Source organism: Equus przewalskii, chromosome 10 (genome assembly GCF_037783145.1).
Source record: "Equus przewalskii isolate Varuska chromosome 10, EquPr2, whole genome shotgun sequence".
NCBI lineage: Eukaryota > Metazoa > Chordata > Mammalia > Perissodactyla > Equidae > Equus > Equus przewalskii.
Window position 1 is genome coordinate 43656690 of NC_091840.1, and position 14025 is coordinate 43670714.

The 14025-nt window shown below is 35.2% G+C and overlaps 1 protein-coding gene across 11 annotated transcripts in view; it reads left to right on the forward strand.

Annotated features, from left to right (window-relative positions):
• Nucleotides 1–14025, forward strand: part of NSRP1 (nuclear speckle splicing regulatory protein 1) — a 59363-nt gene that overhangs the window by 7473 nt on the left and 37865 nt on the right. The window lies entirely within an intron of this gene.

The window sequence follows — 14025 nt, forward strand, 5'->3', positions numbered from 1 at the left end:
GTGAGGAAGATTGGCCCTGAGCTAACATCTGTTGCCAGTCTTCCTTTTTGCTGGAGGAAGATTGTTGCTGAGCTAACATCTGTACTAGTCTCCCTTTGTTTTTTATGTGACCTAATGAGCGGTATGTAGGTCTACACCCGTGAACCTTGGGTCACTGAAGCAGAGTGCATGAACTTAACCACTGTGCCACCAAGCTGACCCCATGAGCTAGGAATTTTTGTTATTTTCTAGGAAGGAAATGGTATTCATCATGAGTCCTCATAGAAATGTAAAGTTGCTTTCTGATGTATGTGTTTTTAGCCAAATTTACTTATGTTGGCATGTGGGTGAATTATTTTTTAAAAAGTCTTTTTTTGGTCTGAAATGTAATGCGCTAGCATTATTGTATTCTTCAATTCCAGGGTTCGTCTGTTGTTCTTGTTTTTTTTTTTTATAATTTCTATCTCTTTATTGATATTTTCTATTTGGTAAGACGTTGTTCTCATACTTTGGTTCTTTAAACATGGTTTTCTTTAGTTCTTTGAATGCATTTATTCTGTGTATGCATCATACTTTCTTGTTTCTTTGCATGTCTCAATAATTTTTGGTTGAAAACTGAACATTTAAAATAATGTAATGTGGGGCCACCCAGTGGCCAAGTGGTTAAGTTCGCGTGCTCCGCTTCGGCGGCCCAGGGTGTCAACGGTTTGGATCCTGCATCTGGACCTAGCACCGCTCATCAAGCCATGCTGAGGCAGCATCCCACATAGCAGAGCCAGAAGGACCTACAACTGGAATATACAACTATGTGCTAGGGGGCTTTGGGGAGAAGAAAGATTAAAAAAAAGAAGAAGAAGAAGATTGGCAACAGCTGTTAGCTCGGGAGCCAGTCTTTAAGAAAAAAATTTCAAAAAAATAAATAAAATAATGTAATGTGGCAACCCTGGAAGTCAGAGCTTCCCCTCTTCCCAAGATTGGTTATTTTTGCAGTTTTTTGTAAAGCTATGTTACACTGGCAGCTCTGTGAAGTCTAAATAATAACAGCCTTGTGTGTGGTGTCTTCCAGGGAACCACCAGACAGGCCCAGTAATAATTCTCTGCGATAAGGGTTTTGAAGGAGCTGTAACCCCATTCTCCCCTCTGCAGTGGCCGCCAGACTGCTGGTTTCTACCATGATTGTGGGCTGTTGGTTTTAGGCTACCACGGCGCTGGGGCGGGGATGATGTAAATAGGGCAAGTTAAAATGCCATAAAGTTCTTTCCGAGGTTCAGCTGTTTTTGAGTAAATGCTCTGTGGACTCTTGTAATCCCTTGGTTAATTTCCAGAGTTCTGAAAAAGCTGATTCTCAGATTTTTTGCCAGTGTTTTCATTCTTCTATGGGGAAGAGAATTTTTGTAGATGCATACTCTGCCATTTTCAGTGACTTCCCAGGTTGTCTTTTCAGCGTCTCCAGTATATTTTTGCACACTTCAGACATAGTCATCTTATTAGTTTTTAAATCACCATTAACTTCCAGTTGCTCTCAGGATAAAGACCAAAATCCTTATTTTTGATCTACAAAGTCATTTGTTGTCTTGCTATTCTCTTCTCTTCAGCCTCTTCTCCACTATGCCCCATCTTATTCTTTAAAATTGCTTTAGGTCATCGAAGCGAGTTTTAGTGTCATCTTCAGTTTCATAATGACAAAATTATAGGGATTTTGATTGGAATTGCATTGAATTTGTAGATTAGAAGAGAATAGAGATTTTAATATTTCAGTCTTTTCATTTATAAAGATGGAATATTTATTTAGGTGTTTATATAATCCTTTAGTACTGTTTTATAATTTCTTTCATAAAGGTCACACACCTTTTGTTGGATTTATTTCTAGATACTTTATAGCACTTGTTGCTGTTGTATAAGGGAATTTTTTTTCTAATTTGTTATTACTAGTACATATGGCTGCTTCTGATTTTTTTGTTGTTGATTTAATTCTAGCACCTATATAATTCTGATAGTTTGCCTGATGATTCTTTTGGATTTGCTTTGTAGACAATCATACTGTTTACGAATAAGGATAATTTTGTCTCTTTTCAATCCTTTTACCTCGTATTTCTTTCTCTGTCTGATTATGTGAGTGTCTTATTGCATTGCCTGAAAACTACACTATAGAGATAAATAGAAGTAATGATAGAAACACTCTTGTTACATTCCTGACTTTAATGGGAGTTGCTTATGAAGTTTCACAATTAAATGTGAAGTTTGCTGTAAGTGTTTGCTACTATTTCTAGTTTATTAAAAATCTTTATCATAGGAGCTGGCCTGGTGGCATAGTGGTTAAGTTTGCATGCTCCGCTTCGGCAGCCCAGGGTTCACTCGTTTGGATCCTGGGTGCAGGCCCACACACTGCTCATCAAGCCGTACTATGGCAGGTGTCCCAGATATAAAGTAGAGGAAGATGGGCATGGATGTTAGCTCAGGGCCAATCTTCCTCAGCAAACAGAGGAGAATTGGTGGTGGATGTTAGCTCAGGGCCAGTCTTCCTCAGCAAAAAGAGGAGGATTGACGGTGGATGTGAGTTCAGGGCTAATCTTCCTCAAAAAAAAAAAATAACCATAAATATTAAATTTTATTATTTTTTTAGGATCTAATCATGTGAATTTACATTAATTTTTTAAAATTTTACCATCCTTGTATTCTTGTAATATTTGGTTTTTTATTTAATTTGATCCAGTGCACTCCTCTAGTCCTTTTACCAGTGCTTTCCATTTCTGAAGTCTTTGGCTTAATTTCATTGTTGAGTAGTTTTTTTTTCTTTTAAAGATTGGCACCTGAGGTAACATCTGTTGCCAATCTTCTCTCTTTTTTTTTTTCCTTTTCTTTCTCCCCAAAGCCTCACAGTACATAGTTGTATATTCTAGTTGTAGGTCCTTCTGGTTGTGCTGTGTGGGACGCCGCCTCAGCATGGCTTGATGAGCAGTTCCATGTCCGCGCCCAGGATCCAAACCAGGGAAACCCTGGGCTGCAGAAGTGGAGCATGCGAGCTTAACCACTCGGCCATGGGGCCGGCCCCCCATTGGAGAGTAGTTTTTCAGCATGTGCTCATAGGGGCATTATTTCCTAAGTTCTTGATTGTTAAGGCATGATTGCCAGTTGCTTTTATTACATAAATGTCTACTTGAATGGGTGTAGTATTTCTAGAATAACAATTTTTTTCAAAACCTTGTAGACATTAGTCATTTTCCCTGGTACTGAATGTTCTTATGAGGATGTACAATACTGTAGTTTTTTTATCCCACTTCTGGATGACTTAATTTTTGTTGGCTTGGACAACTGGTGAGTATTTATCTTCCATATCATTATGTTCATTCAGCAAATATTTAGTGATTCCCTGCTCTGTGCCAGTAAAACAAAACAAAGCCACTGCCCTTGTGAAGCTTACATTCTAGTGGAAGGAGGAGAGGATAACAGATAGTGAATTACATGTTAATTTAGACAATGACCAGGACCAAGAAAAAGTAAAGCTGGATAAGATAAGAGAGTTAAACAGATACTCCTGGAAATTACTCAATCTTTTTCTTTTTCTCTGCGTTAACCATGATTGTCTTAAACCTTTATCGGTATTTCACTTATGTGTCTTCTGTTTCTTGCTGTTTTTAATTTATTTATTAGCTCTAATGGTGTTATTTTAGTCCTCAATGTGTTTTCTTAGCTTTGCAGTCTTCCTTTCTGTCCCTTTTATTGTTCTGTTATCTGATCATTAACTCATTTGATTTAATTCATGGTCTTATTTTAAAAGAGTTTGACAGGGAAGAGAGAGATGAGATGGGATGATAGCTTGAAGGAATAATGGTAAAGTTGGTGGAATTTTCCTTTTTGTTGTTGTTTTCTTAGGATAGAGATGATCTGTGCATGTTGAAGGTAAAAGGGAAGAAGTTAAAGAAAAAGGAGAGATTTTACAGCTTGATAACTAAGGCGTCAGAAAGTTAAGTAAATTGGCCTGTATCACACTCAGAGTACTTAGGTCTCAGAGCTAGATTTTGAACTCAGACCGTCTGCCTGATTCCAAAGTCCACGCTTTTAAACATTATAATGTACTCCCTCGGAGAGGCAGTTTATTTATAATGGAATTTTAGAAGTTTGAGAGAATGGATTTCAGAAGCAATAGAAAAAGTTAGTTGAGGGACTGGCAGAGATCAGACACACTTCAAAGAGTCAGTCTTGTTTACTAGTTGAAAAAGGAACACAAACAGAAGTAATGTGAGACGTGGTTTCATCATGTGAAATTACACAACTCTGCCTTCCAGTAACTTAGAAATATTTTGAGAAGGTGGGGCTATTCATTTTCAACAAAGTGGATAGCCAATTGTCCAAAATATTTTTTTTGAAGAATCTATCCCTAGGGTTTTCAGTAAGTATTTTACTACTTCAGCGGCGCATTAAGAAATTTGTGCGTGGCTTTTGCTTATTATAGTTATTGAGAGTGAATATTATTGACGTTAATTTTTGATGTGGGCCAGGGATGATAGATATTCTGCATCTTATGACCCCCATGCATATAGGTGAAATCTCTCTGAACATGTATATGGGTGAAAAGCAATTAATAATTTTATGAGCCTAGAACCTAAGTTCTTTTTACATGTAAACACAAAATATATTTTACACATTTTATTTTTATTAAATAAAAGTATTTTTAATGAAATAAGATTTAAAATACTTTTTAAAAAATATTGTTTTTTGCATGGCAAAATGTCTGCTAAAGTTCCCCCTAATTTGACTGTCTTGTAGATTGAAGGAAGATTATATCTTATTTTGTCTAGAACTTTACCACGAGTTCACCGTTTAAGAATATCAGGTCATTGTCACCAGATTTGCTTGTGGTATTTGAGTCACCAATTCTGCAGTCAGCATTTGTATCTGTAGCATTAATGGTGATTATGGTGATTCTACTGAAGCATTTGATAACTTACTGTCTTCTAATGTAGTTATGTGTTTACATAGTGAAATACAGTATATATTATTGTAAGTTAATGTCCCTTTATTTTTTATAGTTCTGTAAGGGTATATATATGTGTGTATCCAAAGAAATCCAGAAAGAAGAAAAAAAAATATATATATATATATATATAATTTTTGAAAAATTGTGTGTAGAAGGCTCATATTATCTATGCATTTTATTTCAGTACAGATAAGGAGCATTAACAAATTCCTATAAAAGGAGGATATTGAATATAATAGAATTGAGAACTACCATTCTGTGCCTTCCCTGCTGATATAAAATGGCTCACTTATTATATATTAAATTCCCATAAATATGTGGGTCTGTTTCTCTAAACTGTTTATTCTGTTCCATTGATTTCTTTCTCTAATCCTGCTCCAATGCCATTTTATTTCAATTAATGTAGCATTATAATCTGTTTTGATATATAGTAGGACAAAGAATAAGAAAAACTAATATGTATTGAGTACTTGCTATGTGTTAGACACTGCTCTAAGTGTTTTATATGAGTTAGCTTGTGTAATCATCACAGTAACACTAGATATTGCCATATATTGTCAAATCTAAGATGATTTGATAGTGATGCTTTCTTAATGTTACTAGAAGGTGTCAATGGAAGGTTTCCATATGTGGTACATCATTATTCTCTCCTGGGTGACAGCTATTTTTTTAAGAAGTCATCAATTTCTGAGAGGTTAAAATGTGAAAAAATATGTTTTAGAATCAGTGAAATAGGGTGTCATCTTCATTTTTCAGTTGAGGAAACAGTTTAATTTGCTTAAGATCACATAGTTAATTGACTTCATAGCTCATATCCTTGATTGGGATCTTTAAATTTATTGTTACATTTATTTCATTTTCTAAGCATCTATTGCTGATATTTAAAAATAGTTATGTTTGCTCTAGGTTCATGCTCAATACCCTTTTTCAAACTAAGGGAATTTCCCTCTGTTGTAGATTTCATTCCCAAATATTCTTGCTTACAGTTGTATAATCCTCTCCACTGGGTCCATTTCCATAGAGTCATCTTGTCAGATGCCCCGCCCTGTGGGGGAGTGTACTTCCTGCCCCTTGATACTAAGCTTATCCATGACTTTGACAAGTGGCATGAGTGGAAGTGATAAGCTGTAGCCAAGCTGAAGCTTTAAGGACCCTGTCCTGATTCAGCCATTGTTTTTTTCCATCCTCTACCATATGGACAGCATATTGTAGATGGGGCCAGTGCCTTTAGCCTTGGTTCTTGAATGAAGACAGTATGGACCTACAGCCATCCACATTGGACATGTAGGATAAGCAAGAAATAAACCTTTATGTTGTCATCCATGAGATTTTGATATTGTTTGTTAACACAAGACAAATTAGTGAAAGTTGACCAATAACTCTAGATTGCTAAAAATTTTTATTAGGCATTTCTATTGAATATTATTAGATGTTTTTTCGAAATCTGTTACTATTGTGAATTACATTGATAGATTTTTCTCAAGTGAAACCACTCTTTACTAAGATAAACCCTACTTGGTCTTCGTATATTATTCTTTTAAGTGTGGGATTAAGTACATTGACATGGTTGTACAACCATCACCACACCACATCTTCAGAAATTTTCCATCTACCCAAACTGAAACTCTGTACTCATTAAAAACTCCCCATTTCCTCTTCCCCCTAACCCCTGCCAACCACCATTCTACTTGCTATGAATTTGACTACTATAGGTATGTCATATAAGTGGAGTCATAACAGCATTTGTCTGTTTGTGGCTGTCTTGTTTCACTGAGGTTGGCCTTGGGGTTCATCCATGTTGTAGCATGTGTCAGAATTTCCTTCCTTTTCAAGGCTGTATGATGTTCCATTGTATTATGTAACGCATTTTGTTTGAGTTTGAGTTTTTTCCACCTTTTGGCTGCTGTGAGTAATGCCCCTGTGACATTTGTTTACAGATATCTGAGTCCCTGCTTTCAGTTCTTTTAAGCCTATACCCAAATGGAATTGTTGGATCACATGGTAATTCTGTGTTTAGGTTTTTGAGGAACCACTATATCGTTTCCCACAATGGTGGCTGCCCTATGTTACATTTCCATCAGCAATGCACAATGGTTCCGGTTTCTTCACATCCTTGCCAACGCTTGTTATTGACTTTTTTTGATACTAGCCATTCCAGTGGTAGTGAGGTAGTATCTCGTGGTTTTGATTTGCATTTCCCTAATAACTAATGATATTGAGCATCTTTTTATGTGCTTGTTGGCCATTTATGTATCTGTTTCGGAGAAATGTGTGTTCAAGTCCTTTGCCCATTTTTAAATTGGGTTGCTTGGGGTTTTTCTACTGTTGAGTTGTAGAAGTTTGTTCTGGTTATCAATCCTTATCCAGGTATATGATTTCTGAATATTTTCTCCCATTATGTGGGTTGCCTTTTCACTCTGTTGATAGTGTCCTTTGATGCACTAAAATTTTTCATTTTAATGAAGCCCAGTTTATCAGAATTTTTTGTTGTTGTCTGTGCTTTTGGTGTCATATCCAGAAATCATTATCAAAACCAATGTAATGAAGCTTTCCCCATATGTTTTCTTCCAAGAGTTTTATCTCTTAGGTTTAGGTCTTTGAGCCATTTTGAGTTAATTTTTGTATATGGTATAAGGTATTTGCTATTAAGTCACATTGCCCTATAGTTTTCTTCTTCTGTTCTTTATATTTTTAGCTTTAGCTTTCTGTCTTTTTTTCTTTTCTAGAACAATGGCTTTCCAGTTGTAATATGGAGGCCCCCAGGAGTCCCCAAGATCCTGTCATGAGATTGCAAAGTCAAAACTGTTCTCATAATACTAAGACATTATTTGCTTTTTTTATTCTCATTTTCTCACATTTTTCAAGTGTACAGTGGAGTTTTCCAGAGGTGCATTACATGTGATTTGCAACAAATTGAACACAGACCCCATATGAGAATTCAGCAGTCTTCTATTAGAGATTTGCAAAATTCTAAACCACTGCCACTCTTCTTACTAAATTTTTTTTGTAAAGTAGTCATTTTTCATAAGAATGTTGTTAGTATGAAATGGGTCTATAGTTACTTTTTAATGAGTTAATAAATATTAAAATTTTCTGTTTCAATTTCTAATAAAAGTTCTTCTGGTCTTCAGTAATTTTAAAGAGTATAAAAAGGTCCTGAGACCAAAACATTTGAGAACCTCTATTCTAGGACAGTTAATGAAGAAAATAGGTTCCTTTGAAATATGTTAAAGTGCAAAGTGATATATATGCATCTGGTCCTTGACTATTTCAGTTTCTTCTGTTTTTTTAATCTATTCAGATTTCTATTTTTTAAGCTACTTTTGGTTATTTGTTTTCCTAAGAAATCATTCATTTATTCAAATTATATTTGTAGAAGATTTTAATAATAGTTAAAATGCTTTCTAAAAATCTTTTAGTTATATCTTATTTTTATTCCTGATGTTGTTGATTTGCTATTTCTGTCCTTTTTTTCTTGGATCAGACCTGGCAAAAGTTTGCCTTTTCAGAGAATCAGCTTTTGATTATTGATCATCCTCTGTCTTTTAGTTTTCTATTTTATTACTTTTTTTTTAATTTCCTTGTATTCTTTGTTTTTAATCTGTTCTCTTTAAATTCTTCAGCTGAACTCCCCCCACCCCAGGAAGACTGGCACTCAGCCAACATCTGTTGCCAATCTTCCTCTATTTTTGTGTGTGGGATGCTGCCTCAGCGTGGCTGACCAGTGGTAGGTCTGCTCCCAGATCTGAACCCACAAACCTGGGCCACCAAAGCGGAGCATGCTAAACTTTAACCACTATGCTGTCAGGCTGGGCCCTGAACATCTTTTTTCTTTCCTAAGAAATTTGTTAATGGCTATGAATTTTTCCAGAGTACTGCTTTGCATAACATAGGCTTTGTTATTTAGTGACCTCACTGTGTATTTTTTAAAAAGTAGTCCATAACTTTTGTTTTGATTCTCTTTTTTTTTAATGCAGGAATCATTTAGAATTGTTTTTAATTTCCAGGTGTCTGGTCTTTTCCCTCCCCTGTTTGCTGTTAATTAATCCTAATGCATTTTGTCTGAACGTGACCCATGCGACTTCTACGTTTTGCAGTTTCTTGACATTTCCTTGGTGGCTTAATACACGGTCAGATTTTGTGACTAATCCATGTATATTTGAAATGAGATGTTTTCTGTTTTCTTTCAAGTACTCTAATAATGCATGTACTATAATAGACATTTACATACACGTGTATATGAGTGTACATGTTCTTATGTGTATGCATGTTCGTGTATTCATTTATTCAGTGGTCTCAAGCAAGTTGGCTGTCATGACAGTTTTTAAAATTTTCAGATGTGGCTACCTTTAGGTGGGGCTTGTACTTTTTGGTTAACTATAGTTTCTTCTACTCCCTGCTGATTACACTAGGCTGCATCTCTCTGGCCCTGGAAGCAATTTGAGTTTATATCCTCTGTCCAAACTTAATTATATTATTCAAATATATACCCTTTCATACTTGTTACCTTTTTGATTTTGGTCTGAGTATGGTCTGGTAGTTTTCCACTGTGGTTACAGTTTTGTTAGTTTCTCTATTTAAGTAGGTTTTTATATATTTTGGAATGGTGTTGTTAATGAGGTAAAGATTCATTTCTATAATATTTCTATGGATTGTTGTCTTTTTGCCTTGACCTCTGTTCTCTTTAAATTAGTATTGCTCTACTTCTCTTTTTAGCGTTTTCATGCTGTGTTTCCATCTCTTTATTTCCTCCTTTTCTGAATCCATCCATTCATTCATTCATTTTTCTGACCCTTGGATATAGCTATATTTTGTTCTTGTCTTTTAAATAAGTGATTATGATATATTTGGACTTGTTCCTGTCATTTTATATCTCCTGCGTACCATGCTTTCTTGTTTATTTTTTTTCTCTTTTTTTCTGATTGTTGGACTAAGTTTTCGTTGCTTCGGTCATGGTGGTGGTTCCATTTTACACCACTGCCACCCCCGGGAGTTTTACGTTCTATTGTGTTAATGTTTACTCGAAAAATTTCAATACAATAATTAAAACTTAAATTATTCTAATAGTGTTTAAAATATTCACATCCTCTCTTAGACAAGTCAAGAACTTTAGCATGTTTTTACTTCTCTCCACTTTTTCTTTTTTCCTCTTTCTCTGCTATCTTATGTTGATTGCATCTGTGATTTTAGTCGCAAGTATTATTTTTTTAACAATTGATACTTATTTAGATTTATCAATTAGTTTTATTGCTTTCTTTGCTAACTGTTGATTTCCACATCCTACATCTTTGTCTTGTACTTGTATTAGCATATCCTTGAGTAATTCTTTTCGAGAGTATCTGTGTGTGATAATCTTTGAATCCTTGCAGATCTGCAGATGTCTTTATTTTCTCTTTACAAAATACAAAGATATCTTTACAAAGATAGTTTCACTACATCTAGAATTCCAAGTTCAAATTATTTTCCTTCGGAACTTAAAATAATACTTTTCCTTTATATCCACTGTTTCCAAATGGAAGTATGTGGTATCAGTCTGATTCTTTGTAAGTAATCTGCACTCCCAACTTCCTTCACCAGATGTTGTTAGGATTTTTCTCTTTATTCTTGGTATTCTAAAACTTTACCGACTAACTCAAGCTCCTGTATTCACTGTTTCCAACTAAGGGCAGAAATGAAATCTCTATTTGCTTTTCCCAAACCAGGTAGTATGTAAGGATCTACCTTTGTTGCTGCTTCCAATGCAAAAACCCCAGTTAATCTATCTTCTCTGTCATCTTCTGCTCTTTGGATCCCTTACCTCAGAACATGTAGCGCCCTGGGAACCATTCCCACCTTTTCCAGCATTCAATCTCTGTGGGCAGTTTGGTTTCTTGCCTTCTATCTTTCTCAAGGTTCTAGTCCATTGAAGGTACCTTTTCTTGTTTTCTAGCTTGATTGTGCATTTCTTTTATGTCATTCTGAGGGTTTGGATTAGGAGGGGGAGGAGGAGGCTGCAGCATGTATTAATTTGCCATTTTAAACCAGAAGCTTTGCATTTTTTTCCTAGTTTTAAGATCTTAGGCAAATTGTTTAATCTCTCTTAGTTTCAGTTCCACATTTAAAAACAAAAATCTCTATTTTTTAATGTTATCTACTAAATGTTTATTTTAAGGATTAGAGATGGTATATATTAGGTGCTAGTATAGTGCATGGCACAGAGTAGAAGTGTAATAAATGGTAGCTATATTGCTACAATAAAGTTAATACCCTCTCTGTGTGCAATAACTATCATCATTAATCGTTAGTCATCTGAAAGTTTCTTGTGCTGTCTCCATCACACTTTGTGTTTGACAGTTATATTTGATAGCCTGGCTTTTTTGTGACTTTTTAACAGAATCTTGATCTCCACTTTGGGTTGTGACCTTTAGCTAAGAACCATTATATTAGAAAAATTCCACAAAGAAGGCAGAAATAACCATAATTTTTTTTTTTTGAGGAAGATTAGCCCTGAACTAACATCTACTGCCAAGCTTCCTCTTTTTGCTGAGGAAGACTGGCCCTGAGCTAACATCCGTGCCCATCTTCCTCTACTTTATATTTGGGACACCTACCACAGCATGGCTTGCCAAGCCTTGCCATGTCTGCACCCAGGATCTGAACCAGCAAACCCTGGGCCACCGAAGCGAAACGTTCAAACTTAACCGCTGTGCCACTGCGCTGGCCCCCATAATTATATTTTTGAATTTATTATTGTTTGATTTGTATACAGTCTCATTGTACCCTTTTGACTCATTCTTGTTAACTGACAATTTGTAACTAGAAGATTGTAAAAGCTTTACTTCCAAATTTGCTGTTAAATAACAAAATTAGCTTTCTGTTTTTCCATAACCATGCACATCATCTTCATATGCTGACAAGCTTTGATATTGCCTATTCCAACTTTACCATAAAAATCATTAAAGAAATTTTTTTCCTATATTTTCATGTTCTGTTTCAGTATGTATAGTCAGACAAAAAGTAATAATTCCCCATCTCATTCTTGGATTTATCAAAAGCTGAAAATAAAATAGATCAGATCACTTCCAGAAACAAAATTACTTTATTAGTTTAGTAATAATTTGAGGTTACTTTAAAGATAAGAAGGAGCATTTGTGAGGAGATTCATTTCCTGCCTTTGGGCTTTATCTGCAAGAACTACATCTTCACTGTCAAGAGATTGTGTATTTATAACTGAACTCTAATAAAGTCTGTACTGGGGATGCTGCACACCTGACTTGGTCATTATGATTATATATTAGGTGCCAAACTGTTGCTTGTCTTTTGAAAGAAAATACGCTACCAAGTGTATTTCATTAAAATTCAGCCTGTGTGAGGAGGATTTACAAGACCTTTGACTGTTGATTATAAGTGTACTGGTTGTTACCAACATGGTTAATGATCTTCCTTTAAAATAAGTGTGTCTTTCTAAGTAGAATAAAATGTAATTTTCCTTTTATTGGGGAATTAAGCAGTAATTGGAAGAGGTGTCATTAATTATGGTAAATATGTTTTCACTAACTCTTAGAAAATGCTTTTCTGCCACTCTTTTTGACTGATGTGCCATAGGATATTGAAAACCATATTCTGAGTTTTTTTCCTTCAGTCCATATCTTGCACTGTATTTGTTAAAGAGCCGTACTCTTTTCCTTATAAGCAATCTAGAATTACCCTCCTTTTAACACTCCTTTTATGCTTCTCCCACTTTTTGCTATGTCTTGTTATCACAGAGAAATTGTCAACATGAAACAGATGAGATTGTTATTTCAGAACTGCATCCTCCTGACATTTTCATTTTTCTCTCTGTGTTTGTTTCTCTCTGGATCTGTGACATCTCTTTGACAATGGAAATAACTGTTACACATGCAATAAACTTCTTTTTTGTAACATACAGAGAATTGTTAGTCATACTCCTCATTTCAAGGCACACTCAAATTATCAGGCTGCACAAGGCTCTTTTCTTGTTTTATTAGTTTTCCTCTTCATCCTTGATCCCCTCTCTCATTCCCCTTTAAACATACTCTGATGTGTTTGATATATATGCTTGAATTATGTATATATCCTTTATATTGTGTTGTTTTGAGTGTATATGTTTTTATATATATATAAATATTATTGTATTACAGATCTCAGTTGTTTTTCAGTCAACACTACATTATAATGTACATCCTTAGTTGGTTCTAACTGCAGCATATATGTCAACTGTATTTTATCCCATTCCCTCTGAGATAAACATTTAAGTTATGCGTCGGTTCCCTGCTACCACAACACTAAAAAACGTTTTCACACATCTCAATAGAAACTAAAGAGTTTCTTTGGGAGTATTTATCCAGGAGTGGGATTCCATATATGTACACAGTAAGAAAGTACTGACAGATTGCTTTCTGGAATGACTGTACCAGTGTACATTCCATTGTATTTCATTGGTGGTCACTGTTTCTCCATCTTCTCATCAGCACTTTGATTTTTTTCCATTCTTGGTTGTTTCACTTTGCAATTCATTGATTATTAAAGAAGTTCAGTATCTCTTCATGTATTTATTAGGCATTCCTTCTTACTATTCCTTAAATTTCTCATTCTTATCCACTGCCCTCTTTTCAATTGTATTTCCTATCTGTCTCTCTTTTATCATTTATAAGAGTTCCTTGTATATTTTAAATATTAATACGTATTGGCTTTAGATATTGAAAATCTCAGTTATTTTATTTATTTATTTATTTGGTGAGGAAGATTGTCCCTGAACTAATATCTGTTGCCAGTCTTCCTCTAATTTTTGTATGTGGGACGCCACCATACCATAGCTTGATGAGCTGTATGTAGGTCTGTGCCTGGAATCCAAACCTGTGAACTCCAGGTTGCCAAAGCAGAGCGCACAAACTTGACCACTACGCCACTGGGCAGGCCCCTCTCTCCCTTACCTTTTTTTGTGGTACCTATGGTGAAGACTGCTAATACAGGCATACTTCATTTTATTGTGCTTCACTGATACTGTATTTTTTACAGGTTTAAGGTTTGTGGCAACACTGTGTGGAGCAAATCTCTCAGTGCCATTT